At 38.2% G+C, this 14,510-nt stretch overlaps 51 non-coding genes across 51 annotated transcripts; all 51 read right to left on the reverse strand.

The window, feature by feature from the left end:
* Window positions 1-116: 116 nt before the first annotated feature.
* Window positions 117-198, reverse strand: Trnas-aga (transfer RNA serine (anticodon AGA)). The gene has a single exon. It is a non-coding gene; the product is annotated as a tRNA-Ser (tRNA).
* Window positions 199-400: 202 nt separating this feature from the next.
* Trnas-aga (transfer RNA serine (anticodon AGA)) lies at window positions 401-482 on the reverse strand. Its single transcript has one exon. It is a non-coding gene; the product is annotated as a tRNA-Ser (tRNA).
* A 202-nt stretch (window positions 483-684) lies between these two features.
* Window positions 685-766, reverse strand: Trnas-aga (transfer RNA serine (anticodon AGA)). The gene has a single exon. It is a non-coding gene; the product is annotated as a tRNA-Ser (tRNA).
* A 202-nt stretch (window positions 767-968) lies between these two features.
* On the reverse strand, window positions 969-1,050 carry Trnas-aga (transfer RNA serine (anticodon AGA)). Its single transcript has one exon. It is a non-coding gene; the product is annotated as a tRNA-Ser (tRNA).
* Window positions 1,051-1,252: 202 nt separating this feature from the next.
* On the reverse strand, window positions 1,253-1,334 carry Trnas-aga (transfer RNA serine (anticodon AGA)). Its single transcript has one exon. It is a non-coding gene; the product is annotated as a tRNA-Ser (tRNA).
* Window positions 1,335-1,536: 202 nt separating this feature from the next.
* Window positions 1,537-1,618, reverse strand: Trnas-aga (transfer RNA serine (anticodon AGA)). The gene has a single exon. It is a non-coding gene; the product is annotated as a tRNA-Ser (tRNA).
* A 202-nt stretch (window positions 1,619-1,820) lies between these two features.
* Trnas-aga (transfer RNA serine (anticodon AGA)) lies at window positions 1,821-1,902 on the reverse strand. Its single transcript has one exon. It is a non-coding gene; the product is annotated as a tRNA-Ser (tRNA).
* A 202-nt stretch (window positions 1,903-2,104) lies between these two features.
* On the reverse strand, window positions 2,105-2,186 carry Trnas-aga (transfer RNA serine (anticodon AGA)). Its single transcript has one exon. It is a non-coding gene; the product is annotated as a tRNA-Ser (tRNA).
* Window positions 2,187-2,388: 202 nt separating this feature from the next.
* Trnas-aga (transfer RNA serine (anticodon AGA)) lies at window positions 2,389-2,470 on the reverse strand. Its single transcript has one exon. It is a non-coding gene; the product is annotated as a tRNA-Ser (tRNA).
* Window positions 2,471-2,672: 202 nt separating this feature from the next.
* Trnas-aga (transfer RNA serine (anticodon AGA)) lies at window positions 2,673-2,754 on the reverse strand. The gene has a single exon. It is a non-coding gene; the product is annotated as a tRNA-Ser (tRNA).
* A 201-nt stretch (window positions 2,755-2,955) lies between these two features.
* Trnay-aua (transfer RNA tyrosine (anticodon AUA)) lies at window positions 2,956-3,037 on the reverse strand. The gene has a single exon. It is a non-coding gene; the product is annotated as a tRNA-Tyr (tRNA).
* A 202-nt stretch (window positions 3,038-3,239) lies between these two features.
* On the reverse strand, window positions 3,240-3,321 carry Trnas-aga (transfer RNA serine (anticodon AGA)). The gene has a single exon. It is a non-coding gene; the product is annotated as a tRNA-Ser (tRNA).
* Window positions 3,322-3,523: 202 nt separating this feature from the next.
* Window positions 3,524-3,605, reverse strand: Trnas-aga (transfer RNA serine (anticodon AGA)). Its single transcript has one exon. It is a non-coding gene; the product is annotated as a tRNA-Ser (tRNA).
* A 202-nt stretch (window positions 3,606-3,807) lies between these two features.
* Window positions 3,808-3,889, reverse strand: Trnas-aga (transfer RNA serine (anticodon AGA)). The gene has a single exon. It is a non-coding gene; the product is annotated as a tRNA-Ser (tRNA).
* Window positions 3,890-4,091: 202 nt separating this feature from the next.
* Window positions 4,092-4,173, reverse strand: Trnas-aga (transfer RNA serine (anticodon AGA)). The gene has a single exon. It is a non-coding gene; the product is annotated as a tRNA-Ser (tRNA).
* A 201-nt stretch (window positions 4,174-4,374) lies between these two features.
* Window positions 4,375-4,456, reverse strand: Trnay-aua (transfer RNA tyrosine (anticodon AUA)). The gene has a single exon. It is a non-coding gene; the product is annotated as a tRNA-Tyr (tRNA).
* Window positions 4,457-4,658: 202 nt separating this feature from the next.
* On the reverse strand, window positions 4,659-4,740 carry Trnas-aga (transfer RNA serine (anticodon AGA)). Its single transcript has one exon. It is a non-coding gene; the product is annotated as a tRNA-Ser (tRNA).
* A 202-nt stretch (window positions 4,741-4,942) lies between these two features.
* Trnas-aga (transfer RNA serine (anticodon AGA)) lies at window positions 4,943-5,024 on the reverse strand. Its single transcript has one exon. It is a non-coding gene; the product is annotated as a tRNA-Ser (tRNA).
* A 202-nt stretch (window positions 5,025-5,226) lies between these two features.
* Trnas-aga (transfer RNA serine (anticodon AGA)) lies at window positions 5,227-5,308 on the reverse strand. The gene has a single exon. It is a non-coding gene; the product is annotated as a tRNA-Ser (tRNA).
* Window positions 5,309-5,510: 202 nt separating this feature from the next.
* On the reverse strand, window positions 5,511-5,592 carry Trnas-aga (transfer RNA serine (anticodon AGA)). Its single transcript has one exon. It is a non-coding gene; the product is annotated as a tRNA-Ser (tRNA).
* A 202-nt stretch (window positions 5,593-5,794) lies between these two features.
* Window positions 5,795-5,876, reverse strand: Trnas-aga (transfer RNA serine (anticodon AGA)). Its single transcript has one exon. It is a non-coding gene; the product is annotated as a tRNA-Ser (tRNA).
* Window positions 5,877-6,078: 202 nt separating this feature from the next.
* On the reverse strand, window positions 6,079-6,160 carry Trnas-aga (transfer RNA serine (anticodon AGA)). The gene has a single exon. It is a non-coding gene; the product is annotated as a tRNA-Ser (tRNA).
* Window positions 6,161-6,361: 201 nt separating this feature from the next.
* Trnas-aga (transfer RNA serine (anticodon AGA)) lies at window positions 6,362-6,443 on the reverse strand. Its single transcript has one exon. It is a non-coding gene; the product is annotated as a tRNA-Ser (tRNA).
* A 202-nt stretch (window positions 6,444-6,645) lies between these two features.
* Window positions 6,646-6,727, reverse strand: Trnas-aga (transfer RNA serine (anticodon AGA)). The gene has a single exon. It is a non-coding gene; the product is annotated as a tRNA-Ser (tRNA).
* A 202-nt stretch (window positions 6,728-6,929) lies between these two features.
* Trnas-aga (transfer RNA serine (anticodon AGA)) lies at window positions 6,930-7,011 on the reverse strand. Its single transcript has one exon. It is a non-coding gene; the product is annotated as a tRNA-Ser (tRNA).
* A 202-nt stretch (window positions 7,012-7,213) lies between these two features.
* On the reverse strand, window positions 7,214-7,295 carry Trnas-aga (transfer RNA serine (anticodon AGA)). The gene has a single exon. It is a non-coding gene; the product is annotated as a tRNA-Ser (tRNA).
* Window positions 7,296-7,497: 202 nt separating this feature from the next.
* Trnas-gga (transfer RNA serine (anticodon GGA)) lies at window positions 7,498-7,579 on the reverse strand. The gene has a single exon. It is a non-coding gene; the product is annotated as a tRNA-Ser (tRNA).
* Window positions 7,580-7,781: 202 nt separating this feature from the next.
* On the reverse strand, window positions 7,782-7,863 carry Trnay-aua (transfer RNA tyrosine (anticodon AUA)). Its single transcript has one exon. It is a non-coding gene; the product is annotated as a tRNA-Tyr (tRNA).
* Window positions 7,864-8,065: 202 nt separating this feature from the next.
* Window positions 8,066-8,147, reverse strand: Trnas-aga (transfer RNA serine (anticodon AGA)). Its single transcript has one exon. It is a non-coding gene; the product is annotated as a tRNA-Ser (tRNA).
* A 202-nt stretch (window positions 8,148-8,349) lies between these two features.
* On the reverse strand, window positions 8,350-8,431 carry Trnas-aga (transfer RNA serine (anticodon AGA)). Its single transcript has one exon. It is a non-coding gene; the product is annotated as a tRNA-Ser (tRNA).
* Window positions 8,432-8,633: 202 nt separating this feature from the next.
* On the reverse strand, window positions 8,634-8,715 carry Trnas-aga (transfer RNA serine (anticodon AGA)). The gene has a single exon. It is a non-coding gene; the product is annotated as a tRNA-Ser (tRNA).
* Window positions 8,716-8,917: 202 nt separating this feature from the next.
* On the reverse strand, window positions 8,918-8,999 carry Trnas-aga (transfer RNA serine (anticodon AGA)). Its single transcript has one exon. It is a non-coding gene; the product is annotated as a tRNA-Ser (tRNA).
* A 202-nt stretch (window positions 9,000-9,201) lies between these two features.
* On the reverse strand, window positions 9,202-9,283 carry Trnas-aga (transfer RNA serine (anticodon AGA)). Its single transcript has one exon. It is a non-coding gene; the product is annotated as a tRNA-Ser (tRNA).
* Window positions 9,284-9,485: 202 nt separating this feature from the next.
* Trnas-aga (transfer RNA serine (anticodon AGA)) lies at window positions 9,486-9,567 on the reverse strand. Its single transcript has one exon. It is a non-coding gene; the product is annotated as a tRNA-Ser (tRNA).
* A 201-nt stretch (window positions 9,568-9,768) lies between these two features.
* On the reverse strand, window positions 9,769-9,850 carry Trnay-aua (transfer RNA tyrosine (anticodon AUA)). Its single transcript has one exon. It is a non-coding gene; the product is annotated as a tRNA-Tyr (tRNA).
* A 202-nt stretch (window positions 9,851-10,052) lies between these two features.
* On the reverse strand, window positions 10,053-10,134 carry Trnas-aga (transfer RNA serine (anticodon AGA)). Its single transcript has one exon. It is a non-coding gene; the product is annotated as a tRNA-Ser (tRNA).
* A 202-nt stretch (window positions 10,135-10,336) lies between these two features.
* On the reverse strand, window positions 10,337-10,418 carry Trnas-aga (transfer RNA serine (anticodon AGA)). Its single transcript has one exon. It is a non-coding gene; the product is annotated as a tRNA-Ser (tRNA).
* Window positions 10,419-10,620: 202 nt separating this feature from the next.
* Trnas-aga (transfer RNA serine (anticodon AGA)) lies at window positions 10,621-10,702 on the reverse strand. The gene has a single exon. It is a non-coding gene; the product is annotated as a tRNA-Ser (tRNA).
* A 201-nt stretch (window positions 10,703-10,903) lies between these two features.
* Trnay-aua (transfer RNA tyrosine (anticodon AUA)) lies at window positions 10,904-10,985 on the reverse strand. Its single transcript has one exon. It is a non-coding gene; the product is annotated as a tRNA-Tyr (tRNA).
* Window positions 10,986-11,187: 202 nt separating this feature from the next.
* Window positions 11,188-11,269, reverse strand: Trnas-aga (transfer RNA serine (anticodon AGA)). The gene has a single exon. It is a non-coding gene; the product is annotated as a tRNA-Ser (tRNA).
* A 202-nt stretch (window positions 11,270-11,471) lies between these two features.
* Window positions 11,472-11,553, reverse strand: Trnay-aua (transfer RNA tyrosine (anticodon AUA)). Its single transcript has one exon. It is a non-coding gene; the product is annotated as a tRNA-Tyr (tRNA).
* Window positions 11,554-11,755: 202 nt separating this feature from the next.
* Window positions 11,756-11,837, reverse strand: Trnas-aga (transfer RNA serine (anticodon AGA)). The gene has a single exon. It is a non-coding gene; the product is annotated as a tRNA-Ser (tRNA).
* A 202-nt stretch (window positions 11,838-12,039) lies between these two features.
* On the reverse strand, window positions 12,040-12,121 carry Trnas-aga (transfer RNA serine (anticodon AGA)). Its single transcript has one exon. It is a non-coding gene; the product is annotated as a tRNA-Ser (tRNA).
* A 202-nt stretch (window positions 12,122-12,323) lies between these two features.
* On the reverse strand, window positions 12,324-12,405 carry Trnas-aga (transfer RNA serine (anticodon AGA)). The gene has a single exon. It is a non-coding gene; the product is annotated as a tRNA-Ser (tRNA).
* Window positions 12,406-12,607: 202 nt separating this feature from the next.
* Trnas-aga (transfer RNA serine (anticodon AGA)) lies at window positions 12,608-12,689 on the reverse strand. Its single transcript has one exon. It is a non-coding gene; the product is annotated as a tRNA-Ser (tRNA).
* A 202-nt stretch (window positions 12,690-12,891) lies between these two features.
* On the reverse strand, window positions 12,892-12,973 carry Trnas-aga (transfer RNA serine (anticodon AGA)). Its single transcript has one exon. It is a non-coding gene; the product is annotated as a tRNA-Ser (tRNA).
* A 202-nt stretch (window positions 12,974-13,175) lies between these two features.
* Trnas-aga (transfer RNA serine (anticodon AGA)) lies at window positions 13,176-13,257 on the reverse strand. Its single transcript has one exon. It is a non-coding gene; the product is annotated as a tRNA-Ser (tRNA).
* Window positions 13,258-13,458: 201 nt separating this feature from the next.
* Trnay-aua (transfer RNA tyrosine (anticodon AUA)) lies at window positions 13,459-13,540 on the reverse strand. The gene has a single exon. It is a non-coding gene; the product is annotated as a tRNA-Tyr (tRNA).
* A 202-nt stretch (window positions 13,541-13,742) lies between these two features.
* On the reverse strand, window positions 13,743-13,824 carry Trnas-aga (transfer RNA serine (anticodon AGA)). Its single transcript has one exon. It is a non-coding gene; the product is annotated as a tRNA-Ser (tRNA).
* Window positions 13,825-14,026: 202 nt separating this feature from the next.
* Window positions 14,027-14,108, reverse strand: Trnas-aga (transfer RNA serine (anticodon AGA)). Its single transcript has one exon. It is a non-coding gene; the product is annotated as a tRNA-Ser (tRNA).
* A 202-nt stretch (window positions 14,109-14,310) lies between these two features.
* Window positions 14,311-14,392, reverse strand: Trnas-aga (transfer RNA serine (anticodon AGA)). Its single transcript has one exon. It is a non-coding gene; the product is annotated as a tRNA-Ser (tRNA).
* Between the last annotated feature and the right edge of the window lie 118 nt (window positions 14,393-14,510).

Below are 14,510 nucleotides of genomic sequence, written 5' to 3' on the forward strand. Positions count from 1 at the left end.
TTCTTTTTAACCGTTCTATTTTGCTTCTTCTCAGTTGAGAATGATCTAATGTTTACCTGTGTTTCGATTGAATCCATTTACACTTTTCCCTGACCATGAATAAAATCCAAAAGCAACGTCGCCGATAGGATTCGAACCTACGCGGGGAGACCCCAATGGATTTCTAGTCCATCGCCTTAACCGCTCGGCCACGACGACCACATGCATTTTAGTTCTCATACTTCTATCTTTATTATGTATCAATCAGATCTTTATGATATTATACGATTAAAAATGACAATTCCTCCTGTCCAACCGTTCTGTTTTTGTTCTTCTTAGTTGAGAATAATCTAATGTTTTCCTGTGTTTCGATTGAATCCATTTACACTTTTCCCTGACCATGAATAAAATCCAAAAGCGACGTCGCCGATAGCATTCGAACCTATGCGGGGAGAACCCAATGGATTTCTAGTCCATCGCCTTAACCGCTCGGCCACGACGACCACATACATTTTAGTTCTCATACTTCTATCTTTATTATGTATCAATCAGATCTTTATGATATTATACGATTAAAAATGACAATTCCTCCTGTCCAACCGTTCTGTTTTTGTTCTTCTTAGTTGAGATTAATCTAATGTTTTCCTGTGTTTCGATTGAATCCATTTACACTTTTCCCTGACCATGAATAAAATCCAAAAGCAACGTCGCCGATAGGATTCGAACCTATGCGGGGAGACCCCAATGGATTTCTAGTCCATCGCCTTAACCGCTCGGCCACGACGACCACATGCATTTTAGTTCTCATACTTCTATCTTTATTATGTATCAATCAGATCTTTATGATATTATACGATTAAAAATTACAATTCCTCCTGTCCAACCGTTCTCTTTTTGTTCTTCTTAGTTGAGAATAATCTAATGTTTTCCTGTGTTTCGATTGAATCCATTTACACTTTTCCCTGACCATGAATAAAATCCAAAAGCAACGTCGCCGATAGCATTCGAACCTATGCGGGGAGACCCCAATGGATTTCTAGTCCATCGCCTTAACCGCTCGGCCACGACGACCACATGCATTTTAGTTCTCATACTTCTATCTTTATTATGTATCAATCAGATCTTTATGATAATATACGATTAAAAATAAACATTCGTTCTTTTTAACCGTTCTATTTTGCTTCTTCTCAGTTGAGAATGATCTAATGTTTACCTGTGTTTCGATTGAATCCATTTACACTTTTCCCTGACCATGAATAAAATCCAAAAGCAACGTCGCCGATAGGATTCGAACCTACGCGGGGAGACCCCAATGGATTTCTAGTCCATCGCCTTAACCGCTCGGCCACGACGACCACATGCATTTTAGTTCTCATACTTCTATCTTTATTATGTATCAATCAGATCTTTATGATATTATACGATTAAAAATGACAATTCCTCCTGTCCAACCGTTCTGTTTTTGTTCTTCTTAGTTGAGAATAATCTAATGTTTTCCTGTGTTTCGATTGAATCCATTTACACTTTTCCCTGACCATGAATAAAATCCAAAAGCGACGTCGCCGATAGCATTCGAACCTATGCGGGGAGAACCCAATGGATTTCTAGTCCATCGCCTTAACCGCTCGGCCACGACGACCACATGCATTTTAGTTCTCATACTTCTATCTTTATTATGTATCAATCAGATCTTTTTGATATTATACGATTAAAAATAAACATTCCTTCTTTCTAACCGTTCTATTTTGCTTCTCCTCAGTTGAGAATGATCTAATGTTTACCTGTGTTTCGATTGAATCCATTTACACTTTTCCCTGACCATGAATAAAATCCAAAAGCAACGTCGCCGATAGGATTCGAACCTATGCGGGGAGACCCCAATGGATTTCTAGTCCATCGCCTTAACCGCTCGGCCACGACGACCACATGCATTTTAGTTCTCATACTTCTATCTTTATTATGTATCAATCAGATCTTTATGATATTATACGATTAAAAATTACAATTCCTCCTGTCCAACCGTTCTCTTTTTGTTCTTCTTAGTTGAGAATAATCTAATGTTTTCCTGTGTTTCGATTGAATCCATTTACACTTTTCCCTGACCATGAATAATATCCAAAAGCAACGTCGCCGATAGCATTCGAACCTTTGCGGGGAGACCCCAATGGATTTCTAGTCCATCGCCTTAACCGCTCGGCCACGACGACCACATGCATTTTAGTTCTCATACTTCTATCTTTATTATGTATCAATCAGATCTTTATGATAATATACGATTAAAAATAAACATTCGTTCTTTTTAACCGTTCTATTTTGCTTCTTCTCAGTTGAGAATGATCTAATGTTTACCTGTGTTTCGATTGAATCCATTTACACTTTTCCCTGACCATGAATAAAATCCAAAAGCAACGTCGCCGATAGGATTCGAACCTACGCGGGGAGACCCCAATGGATTTCTAGTCCATCGCCTTAACCGCTCGGCCACGACGACCACATGCATTTTAGTTCTCATACTTCTATCTTTATTATGTATCAATCAGATCTTTATGATATTATACGATTAAAAATGACAATTCCTCCTGTCCAACCGTTCTGTTTTTGTTCTTCTTAGTTGAGAATAATCTAATGTTTTCCTGTGTTTCGATTGAATCCATTTACACTTTTCCCTGACCATGAATAAAATCCAAAAGCAACGTCGCCGATAGGATTCGAACCTATGCGGGGAGACCCCAATGGATTTCTAGTCCATCGCCTTAACCGCTCGGCCACGACGACCACATGCATTTTAGTTCTCATACTTCTATCTTTATTATGTATCAATCAGATCTTTATGATATTATACGATTAAAAATGAACATTTCTTTTTTTAACCGTTCTATTTTGCTTCTTCTCAGTTGAGAATGATCTAATGTGTACCTGTGTTTCGATTGAATCCATTTACACTTTTCCCTGACCATGAATAAAATCCAAAAGCAACGTCGCCGATAGGATTCGAACCTATGCGGGGAGACCCCAATGGATTTATAGTCCATAAACTTAACCGCTCGGCCACGACGACCACATGCATTTTAGTTCTCATACTTCTATCTTTATTATGAATCAATCAGATCTTTCTGATATTATACGATTAAAAATAAACATTCCTTCTTTCTAACCGTTCTATTTTGCTTCTCCTCAGTTGAGAATGATCTAATGTTTACCTGTGTTTCGATTGAATCCATTTACACTTTTCCCTGACCATGAATAAAATCCAAAAGCAACGTCGCCGATAGGATTCGAACCTATGCGGGGAGACCCCAATGGATTTCTAGTCCATCGCCTTAACCGCTCGGCCACGACGACCACATGCATTTTAGTTCTCATACTTCTATCTTTATTATGTATCAATCAGATCTTTATGATATTATACGATTAAAAATTACAATTCCTCCTGTCCAACCGTTCTCTTTTTGTTCTTCTTAGTTGAGAATAATCTAATGTTTTCCTGTGTTTCGATTGAATCCATTTACACTTTTCCCTGACCATGAATAAAATCCAAAAGCAACGTCGCCGATAGCATTCGAACCTATGCGGGGAGACCCCAATGGATTTCTAGTCCATCGCCTTAACCGCTCGGCCACGACGACCACATGCATTTTAGTTCTCATACTTCTATCTTTATTATGTATCAATCAGATCTTTTTGATATTATACGATTAAAAATAAACATTCCTTCTTTCTAACCGTTCTATTTTGCTTCTTCTCAGTTGAGAATGATCTAATGTTTACCTGTGTTTCGATTGAATCCATTTACACTTTTCCCTGACCATGAATAAAATCCAAAAGCAACGTCGCCGATAGGATTCGAACCTACGCGGGGAGACCCCAATGGATTTCTAGTCCATCGCCTTAACCGCTCGGCCACGACGACCACATGCATTTTAGTTCTCATACTTCTATCTTTATTATGTATCAATCAGATCTTTATGATATTATACGATTAAAAATGACAATTCCTCCTGTCCAACCGTTCTGTTTTTGTTCTTCTTAGTTGAGAATAATCTAATGTTTTCCTGTGTTTCGATTGAATCCATTTACACTTTTCCCTGACCATGAATAAAATCCAAAAGCAACGTCGCCGATAGGATTCGAACCTATGCGGGGAGACCCCAATGGATTTCTAGTCCATCGCCTTAACCGCTCGGCCACGACGACCACATGCATTTTAGTTCTCATACTTCTATCTTTATTATGTATCAATCAGATCTTTATGATATTATACGATTAAAAATGAACATTTCTTTTTTTAACCGTTCTATTTTGCTTCTTCTCAGTTGAGAATGATCTAATGTGTACCTGTGTTTCGATTGAATCCATTTACACTTTTCCCTGACCATGAATAAAATCCAAAAGCAACGTCGCCGATAGGATTCGAACCTATGCGGGGAGACCCCAATGGATTTATAGTCCATAAACTTAACCGCTCGGCCACGACGACCACATGCATTTTAGATCTCATACTTCTATCTTTATTATGAATCAATCAGATCTTTCTGATATTATACGATTAAAAATGAACATTCCTTCTTTTTAACCGTTCTATTTTGCTTCTTCTCAGTTGAGAGTTATCTAATGTTTACCTGTGTTTCGATTGAATCCATTTACACTTTTCCCTGACCATGAATAAAATCCAAAAGCAACGTCGCCGATAGGATTCGAACCTATGCGGGGAGACCCCAATGGATTTCTAGTCCATCGCCTTAACCGCTCGGCCACGACGACCACATGCATTTTAGTTCTCATACTTCTATCTTTATTATGTATCAATCAGATCTTTATGATATTATACGATTAAAAATTACAATTCCTCCTGTCCAACCGTTCTCTTTTTGTTCTTCTTAGTTGAGAATAATCTAATGTTTTCCTGTGTTTCGATTGAATCCATTTACACTTTTCCCTGACCATGAATAAAATCCAAAAGCAACGTCGCCGATAGCATTCGAACCTATGCGGGGAGACCCCAATGGATTTCTAGTCCATCGCCTTAACCGCTCGGCCACGACGACCACATGCATTTTAGTTCTCATACTTCTATCTTTATTATGTATCAATCAGATCTTTATGATAATATACGATTAAAAATAAACATTCCTTCTTTCTAACCGTTCTATTTTGCTTCTCCTCAGTTGAGAATGATCTAATGTTTACCTGTGTTTCGATTGAATCCATTTACACTTTTCCCTGACCATGAATAAAATCCAAAAGCAACGTCGCCGATAGGATTCGAACCTATGCGGGGAGACCCCAATGGATTTCTAGTCCATCGCCTTAACCGCTCGGCCACGACGACCACATGCATTTTAGTTCTCATACTTCTATCTTTATTATGTATCAATCAGATCTTTATGATATTATACGATTAAAAATTACAATTCCTCCTGTCCAACCGTTCTCTTTTTGTTCTTCTTAGTTGAGAATAATCTAATGTTTTCCTGTGTTTCGATTGAATCCATTTACACTTTTCCCTGACCATGAATAAAATCCAAAAGCAACGTCGCCGATAGCATTCGAACCTTTGCGGGGAGACCCCAATGGATTTCTAGTCCATCGCCTTAACCGCTCGGCCACGACGACCACATGCATTTTAGTTCTCATACTTCTATCTTTATTATGTATCAATCAGATCTTTATGATAATATACGATTAAAAATAAACATTCGTTCTTTTTAACCGTTCTATTTTGCTTCTTCTCAGTTGAGAATGATCTAATGTTTACCTGTGTTTCGATTGAATCCATTTACACTTTTCCCTGACCATGAATAAAATCCAAAAGCAACGTCGCCGATAGGATTCGAACCTACGCGGGGAGACCCCAATGGATTTCTAGTCCATCGCCTTAACCGCTCGGCCACGACGACCACATGCATTTTAGTTCTCATACTTCTATCTTTATTATGTATCAATCAGATCTTTATGATATTATACGATTAAAAATGACAATTCCTCCTGTCCAACCGTTCTGTTTTTGTTCTTCTTAGTTGAGAATAATCTAATGTTTTCCTGTGTTTCGATTGAATCCATTTACACTTTTCCCTGACCATGAATAAAATCCAAAAGCAACGTCGCCGATAGGATTCGAACCTATGCGGGGAGACCCCAATGGATTTCTAGTCCATCGCCTTAACCGCTCGGCCACGACGACCACATGCATTTTAGTTCTCATACTTCTATCTTTATTATGTATCAATCAGATCTTTATGATATTATACGATTAAAAATGAACATTTCTTTTTTTAACCGTTCTATTTTGCTTCTTCTCAGTTGAGAATGATCTAATGTGTACCTGTGTTTCGATTGAATCCATTTACACTTTTCCCTGACCATGAATAAAATCCAAAAGCAACGTCGCCGATAGGATTCGAACCTACGCGGGGAGACCCCAATGGATTTCTAGTCCATCGCCTTAACCGCTCGGCCACGACGACCACATGCATTTTAGTTCTCATACTTCTATCTTTATTATGTATCAATCAGATCTTTATGATATTATACGATTAAAAATTACAATTCCTCCTGTCCAACCGTTCTCTTTTTGTTCTTCTAAGTTGAGAATGATCTAATGTTTTCCTGTGTTTCGATTGAATCCATTTACACTTTTCCCTGACCATGAATAAAATCCAAAAGCAACGTCGCCGATAGCATTCGAACCTATGCGGGGAGACCCCAATGGATTTCTAGTCCATCGCCTTAACCGCTCGGCCACGACGACCACATGCATTTTAGTTCTCATACTTCTATCTTTATTATGTATCAATCAGATCTTTATGATAATATACGATTAAAAATAAACATTCGTTCTTTTTAACCGTTCTATTTTGCTTCTTCTCAGTTGAGAATGATCTAATGTTTACCTGTGTTTCGATTGAATCCATTTACACTTTTCCCTGACCATGAATAAAATCCAAAAGCAACGTCGCCGATAGGATTCGAACCTACGCGGGGAGACCCCAATGGATTTCTAGTCCATCGCCTTAACCGCTCGGCCACGACGACCACATGCATTTTAGTTCTCATACTTCTATCTTTATTATGTATCAATCAGATCTTTATGATATTATACGATTAAAAATGACAATTCCTCCTGTCCAACCGTTCTCTTTTTGTTCTTCTTAGTTGAGAATAATCTAATGTTTTCCTGTGTTTCGATTGAATCCATTTACACTTTTCCCTGACCATGAATAAAATCCAAAAGCAACGTCGCCGATAGCATTCGAACCTATGCGGGGAGACCCCAATGGATTTCTAGTCCATCGCCTTAACCGCTCGGCCACGACGACCACATGCATTTTAGTTCTCATACTTCTATCTTTATTATGTATCAATCAGATCTTTATGATAATATACGATTAAAAAAAAACATTCGTTCTTTTTAACCGTTCTATTTTGCTTCTTCTCAGTTGAGAATGATCTAAAGTTTACCTGTGTTTCGATTGAATCCATTTACACTTTTCCCTGACCATGAATAAAATCCAAAAGCAACGTCGCCGATAGGATTCGAACCTATGCGGGGAGACCCCAATGGATTTCCAGTCCATCGCCTTAACCGCTCGGCCACGACGACCACATGCATTTTAGTTCTCATACTTCTATCTTTATTATGTATCAATCAGATCTTTCTGATATTATACGATAAAAAATGAACATTCCTTCTTTTTAACCGTTCTATTTTGCTTCTTCTCAGTTGAGAATTATCTAATGTTTACCTGTGTTTCGATTGAATCCATTTACACTTTTCCCTGACCATGAATAAAATCCAAAAGCAACGTCGCCGATAGGATTCGAACCTACGCGGGGAGACCCCAATGGATTTATAGTCCATCGCCCTAACCGCTCGGCCACGACGACCACATGCATTTTAGTTCTCATACTTCTATCTTTATTATGTATCAATCAGATCTTTATGATATTATACGATTAAAAATGACAATTCCTCCTGTCCAACCGTTCTGTTTTTGTTCTTCTTAGTTGAGAATAATCTAATGTTTTCCTGTGGTTCGATTGAATCCATTTACACTTTTCCCTGACCATGAATAAAATCCAAAAGCAACGTCGCCGATAGGATTCGAACCTATGCGGGGAGACCCCAATGGATTTCTAGTCCATCGCCTTAACCGCTCGGCCACGACGACCACATGCATTTTAGTTCTCATACTTCTATCTTTATTATGTATCAATCAGATCTTTATGATATTATACGATTAAAAATTACAATTCCTCCTGTCCAACCGTTCTCTTTTTGTTCTTCTTAGTTGAGAATGATCTAATGTTTTCCTGTGTTTCGATTGAATCCATTTACACTTTTCCCTGACCATGAATAAAATCCAAAAGCAACGTCGCCGATAGCATTCGAACCTATGCGGGGAGACCCCAATGGATTTCTAGTCCATCGCCTTAACCGCTCGGCCACGACGACCACATGCATTTTAGTTCTCATACTTCTATCTTTATTATGTATCAATCAGATCTTTATGATAATATACGATTAAAAATAAACATTCGTTCTTTTTAACCGTTCTATTTTGCTTCTTCTCAGTTGAGAATGATCTAATGTTTACCTGTGTTTCGATTGAATCCATTTACACTTTTCCCTGACCATGAATAAAATCCAAAAGCAACGTCGCCGATAGGATTCGAACCTACGCGGGGAGACCCCAATGGATTTCTAGTCCATCGCCTTAACCGCTCGGCCACGACGACCACATGCATTTTAGTTCTCATACTTCTATCTTTATTATGTATCAATCAGATCATTATGATATTATACGATTAAAAATTACAATTCCTCCTGTCCAACCGTTCTCTTTTTGTTCTTCTTAGTTGAGAATAATCTAATGTTTTCCTGTGTTTCGATTGAATCCATTTACACTTTTCCCTGACCATGAATAAAATCCAAAAGCAACGTCGCCGATAGCATTCGAACCTATGCGGGGAGACCCCAATGGATTTCTAGTCCATCGCCTTAACCGCTCGGCCACGACGACCACATGCATTTTAGTTCTCATACTTCTATCTTTATTATGTATCAATCAGATCTTTATGATAATATACGATTAAAAATAAACATTCGTTCTTTTTAACCGTTCTATTTTGCTTCTTCTCAGTTGAGAATGATCTAATGTTTACCTGTGTTTCGATTGAATCCATTTACACTTTTCCCTGACCATGAATAAAATCCAAAAGCAACGTCGCCGATAGGATTCGAACCTACGCGGGGAGACCCCAATGGATTTCTAGTCCATCGCCTTAAACGCTCGGCCACGACGACCACATACATTTTAGTTCTCATACTTCTATCTTTATTATGTATCAATCAGATCTTTATGATATTATACGATTAAAAATGACAATTCGTCCTGTCCAACCGTTCTGTTTTTGTTCTTCTAAGTTGAGAATAATCTAATGTTTTCCTGTGTTTCGATTGAATCCATTTACACTTTTCCCTGACCATGAATAAAATCCAAAAGCAACGTCGCCGATAGGATTCGAACCTATGCGGGGAGACCCCAATGGATTTCTAGTCCATCGCCTTAACCGCTCGGCCACGACGACCACATGCATTTTAGTTCTCATACTTCTATCTTTATTATGTATCAATCAGATCTTTATGATATTATACGATTAAAAATGAACATTTCTTCTTTTAACCGTTCTATTTTGCTTCTTCTCAGTTGAGAATGATCTAATGTGTACCTGTGTTTCGATTGAATCCATTTACACTTTTCCCTGACCATGAATAAAATCCAAAAGCAACGTCGCCGATAGGATTCGAACCTATGCGGGGAGACCCCAATGGATTTATAGTCCATAAACTTAACCGCTCGGCCACGACGACCACATGCATTTTAGTTCTCATACTTCTATCTTTATTATGTATCAATCAGATCTTTATGATATTATACGATTAAAAATGAACATTCCTTCTTTTTAATCGTTCTATTTTGCTTCTTCTCAGTTGAGAATTATCTAATGTTTACCTGTGTTTCGATTGAATCCATTTACACTTTTCCCTGACCATGAATAAAATCCAAAAGCAACGTCGCCGATAGGATTCGGAGCTACGCGGGGAGACCCCAATGGATTTCTAGTCCATCGCCTTAACCGCTCGGCCACGACGAATACATGCATTTTAGTTCTCATACTTCTATCTTTATTATGTATCAATCAGATCTTTATGATATTATACGATTAAAAATTACAATTCCTCCTGTCCAACCGTTCTGTTTTTGTTCTTCTTAGTTGAGAATAATCTAATGTTTTCCTGTGTTTCGATTGAATCCATTTACACTTTTCCCTGACCATGAATAAAATCCAAAAGCAACGTCGCCGATAGGATTCGAACCTATGCGGGGAGACCCCAATGCATTTCTAGTCCATCGCCTTAACCGCTCGGCCACGACGACCACATGCATTTTAGTTCTAATACTTCTATCTTTATTATGTATCAATCAGATCTTTATGATATTATACGATTAAAAATTACAATTCCTCCTGTCCAACCGTTCTGTTTTTGTTCTTCTAAGTTGAGAATAATCTAATGTTTTCCTGTGTTTCGATTGAATCCATTTACACTTTTCCCTGACCATGAATAAAATCCAAAAGCAACGTCGCCGATAGGATTCGAACCTACGCGGGGAGACCCCAATGGATTTCTAGTCCATCGCCTTAACCGCTCGGCCACGACGACCACATGCATTTTAGTTCTCATACTTCTATCTTTATTATGTATCAATCAGATCTTTATGATATTATACGATTAAAAATGAACATTTCTTTTTTTAACCGTTCTATTTTGCTTCTTCTCAGTTGAGAATGATCTAATGTGTACCTGTGTTTCGATTGAATCCATTTACACTTTTCCCTGACCATGAATAAAATCCAAAAGCAACGTCGCCGATAGGATTCGAACCTATGCGGGGAGACCCCAATGGATTTATAGTCCATCGCCTTAACCGCTCGGCCACGACGACCACATGCATTTTAGTTCTCATACTTCTATCTTTATTATGTATCAATCAGATCTTTATGATAATATACGATTAAAAATAAACATTCGTTCTTTTTAACCGTTCTATTTTGCTTCTTCTCAGTTGAGAATGATCTAATGTTTACCTGTGTTTCGATTGAATCCATTTACACTTTTCCCTGACCATGAATAAAATCCAAAAGCAACGTCGCCGATAGGATTCGAACCTACGCGGGGAGACCCCAATGGATTTCTAGTCCATCGCCTTAACCGCTCGGCCACGACGACCACATGCATTTTAGTTCTCATACTTCTATCTTTATTATGTATCAATCAGATATTTATGATATTATACGATTAAAAATTACAATTCCTCCAGGCCAACCGTTCTGTTTTTGTTCTTCTTAGTTTAGAATAATCTAATGTTTTCCTGTGTTTCGATTGAATCCATTTACACTTTTCCCTGACCATGAATAAAATCCAAAAGCAACGTCGCCGATAGCATTCGAACCTATGCGGGGAGACCCCAATGGATTTATAGTCAATCGCCTTCACCGCTCGGCCACGACGACCACATGCGTTTTAGTTCTCATACTTCTATCTTTATTATGTATCAATCAGATCTTTATGATATTATACGATTAAAAATTACAATTCCTCCTGTCCAACCGTTCTGTTTTTGTTCTTCTTAGTTGAGAATAATCTAATGTTTTCCTGTGTTTCGATTGAATCCATTTACACTTTTCCCTGACCATGAATAAAATCCAAAAGCAACGTCGCCGATAGGATTCGAACCTATGCGGGGAGACCCCAATGGATTTCTAGTCCATCGCGTTAACCGCTCGGCCACGACGACCACATGCATTTTAGTTCTCATACTTCTATCTTTATTATGTATCAATCAGATCTTTATGATATTATACGATTAAAAATTACGATTCGTCCTGTCCAACCGTTCTGTTTTTGTTCTTCTTAGTTGAGAATAATCTAATGTTTTCCTGTGTTTCGATTGAATCCATTTACACTTTTCCCTTACCATGAATAAAATCCAACAGCAACGTCGTCAATAGGATTCGAACCTATGCGGGGAGACCCTAATAGTTTTCTAGTCCATCGCCTTAACCGCTCGGCCACGACGACCACATGCATTTTAGTTCTCATACTTCTATCTTTATTATGTATCAATCAGATCTTTCTCATATTATACGATTAAAAATAAACATTCCTTCTTTTTAACCGTTCTATTTTGCTTCATCTCAGTTGAGAATGATCTAATGTTTACCTGTGTTTCGATTGAATCCATTTACACTTTTCCCTGACCATGAATAAAATCCAAAAGCAACGTCGCCGATAGGATTCGAACCTATGCGGGGAGACCACAATGGATTTCTAGTCCATCGCCTTAACCGCTCGGCCACGACGACCACATGCATTTTAGTTCTAATACTTCTATCTTTATTATGTATCAATCAGATCTTTATGATATTATACGATTAAAAATTACAATTCCTCCTGTCCAACCGTTCTGTTTTTGTTCTTCTAAGTTGAGAATAATCTAATGTTTTCCTGTGTTTCGATTGAATCCATTTACACTTTTCCCTGACCATGAATAAAATCCAAAAGCAACGTCGCCGATAGGATTCGAACCTATGCGGGGAGACCCCAATGGATTTCTAGTCCATCGCCTTAACCGCTCGGCCACGACGACCACATGCATTTTAGTTCTCATACTTCTATCTTTATTATGTATCAATCAGATCTTTATGATAATATACGATTAAAAATAAACATTCGTTCTTTTTAACCGTTCTATTTTGCTTCTTCTCAGTTGAGAATGATCTAATGTTTACCTGTGTTTCGATTGAATCCATTTACACTTTTCCCTGACCATGAATAACATCCAAAAGCAACGTCGCCGACAGGATTCGAACCTACGCGGGGAGACCCCAATGGATTTCTAGTCCATCGCCTTAACCGCTCGGCCACGACGACCACATGCATTTTAGTTCTCATACTTCTATCTTTATTATGTATCAATCAGATCTGTATGATATCATACGATTAAAAATTACAATTCCTCCTGTCCAACCGTTCTGTTTTTGTTCTTCTTAGTTGAGAATAATCTAATGTTTTCCTGTGTTTCGATTGAATCCATTTACACTTTTCCCTGACCATGAATAAAATCCAAAAGCAACGTCGCCGATAGGATTCGAACCTATGCGGGGAGACCCCAATGGATTTCTAGTCCATCGCCTTAACCGCTCGGCCACGACGACCACATGCATTTTAGTTCTCATACTTCTATCTTTATTATGTATCAATCAGATCTTTATGATATTATACGATTAAAAATGAACATTTCTTTTTTTAACCGTTCTATTTTGCTTCTTCTCAGTTGAGAATGATCTAATGTGTACCTGTGTTTCGATTGAATCCATTTACACTTTTCCCTGACCATGAATAAAATCCAAAAGCAACGTCGCCGATAGGATTCGAACCTATGCGGGGAGACCCCAATGGATTTATAGTCCATAAACTTAACCGCTCGGCCACGACGACCACATGCATTTTAGTTCTCATACTTCTATCTTTATTATGTATCAATCAGATCTATATGATATTATACGATTAAAAATGAACATTCCTTCTTTTTAACCGTTCTATTTTGCTTCTTCTCAGTTGAGAATTATCTAATGTTTACCTGTGTTTCGATTGAATCCATTTACACTTTTCCCTGACCATGAATAAAATCCAAAAGCAACGTCGCCGATAGGATTCGGAGCTACGCGGGGAGACCCCAATGGATTTCTAGTCCATCGCCTTAACCGCTCGGCCACGACGACCACATGCACTTTAGTTCTCATACTTCTATCTTTATTATGTATCAATCAGATCTTTATGATATTATACGATTAAAAATGACAATTCCTCCTGTCCAACCGTTCTGTTTTTGTTCTTCTTAGTTGAGAATAATCTAATGTTTTCCTGTGTTTCGATTGAATCCATTTACACTTTTCCCTGACCATGAATAAAATCCAAAAGCAACGTCGCCGATAGGATTCGAACCTATGCGGGGAGACCCCAATGGATTTCTAGTCCATCGCCTTAACCGCTCGGCCACGTCGACCACATTCATTTTAGTTCTCATACTTCTATCTTTATTATGTATCAATCAGATCTTTATGATATTATACGATTAAAAATTACAATTCCTCCTGTCCAACCGTTCTGTTTTTGTTCTTCTTAGTTGAGAATAATCTAATGTTTTCCTGTGTTTCGATTGAATCCATTTACACTTTTCCCTGACCATGAATAAAATCCAAAAGCAACGTCGCCGATAGCATTCGAACCTATGCGGGGAGACCCCAATGGATTTCTAGTCCATCGCCTTAACCGCTCGGCCACGACGACCACATGCATTTTAGTTCTCATACTTCTATCTTTATTATGTATCAATCAGATCTTTATGATAATATACGATTAAAAATAAACATTCCTTCTTTTTAACCGTTCTATTTTGCTTCTTCTC

The sequence above is a fragment of the Euprymna scolopes genome, chromosome 7, assembly GCF_053919585.1.
Source record: "Euprymna scolopes isolate OS-2025 chromosome 7, ASM5391958v1, whole genome shotgun sequence".
Lineage (NCBI taxonomy): Eukaryota > Metazoa > Mollusca > Cephalopoda > Sepiida > Sepiolidae > Euprymna > Euprymna scolopes.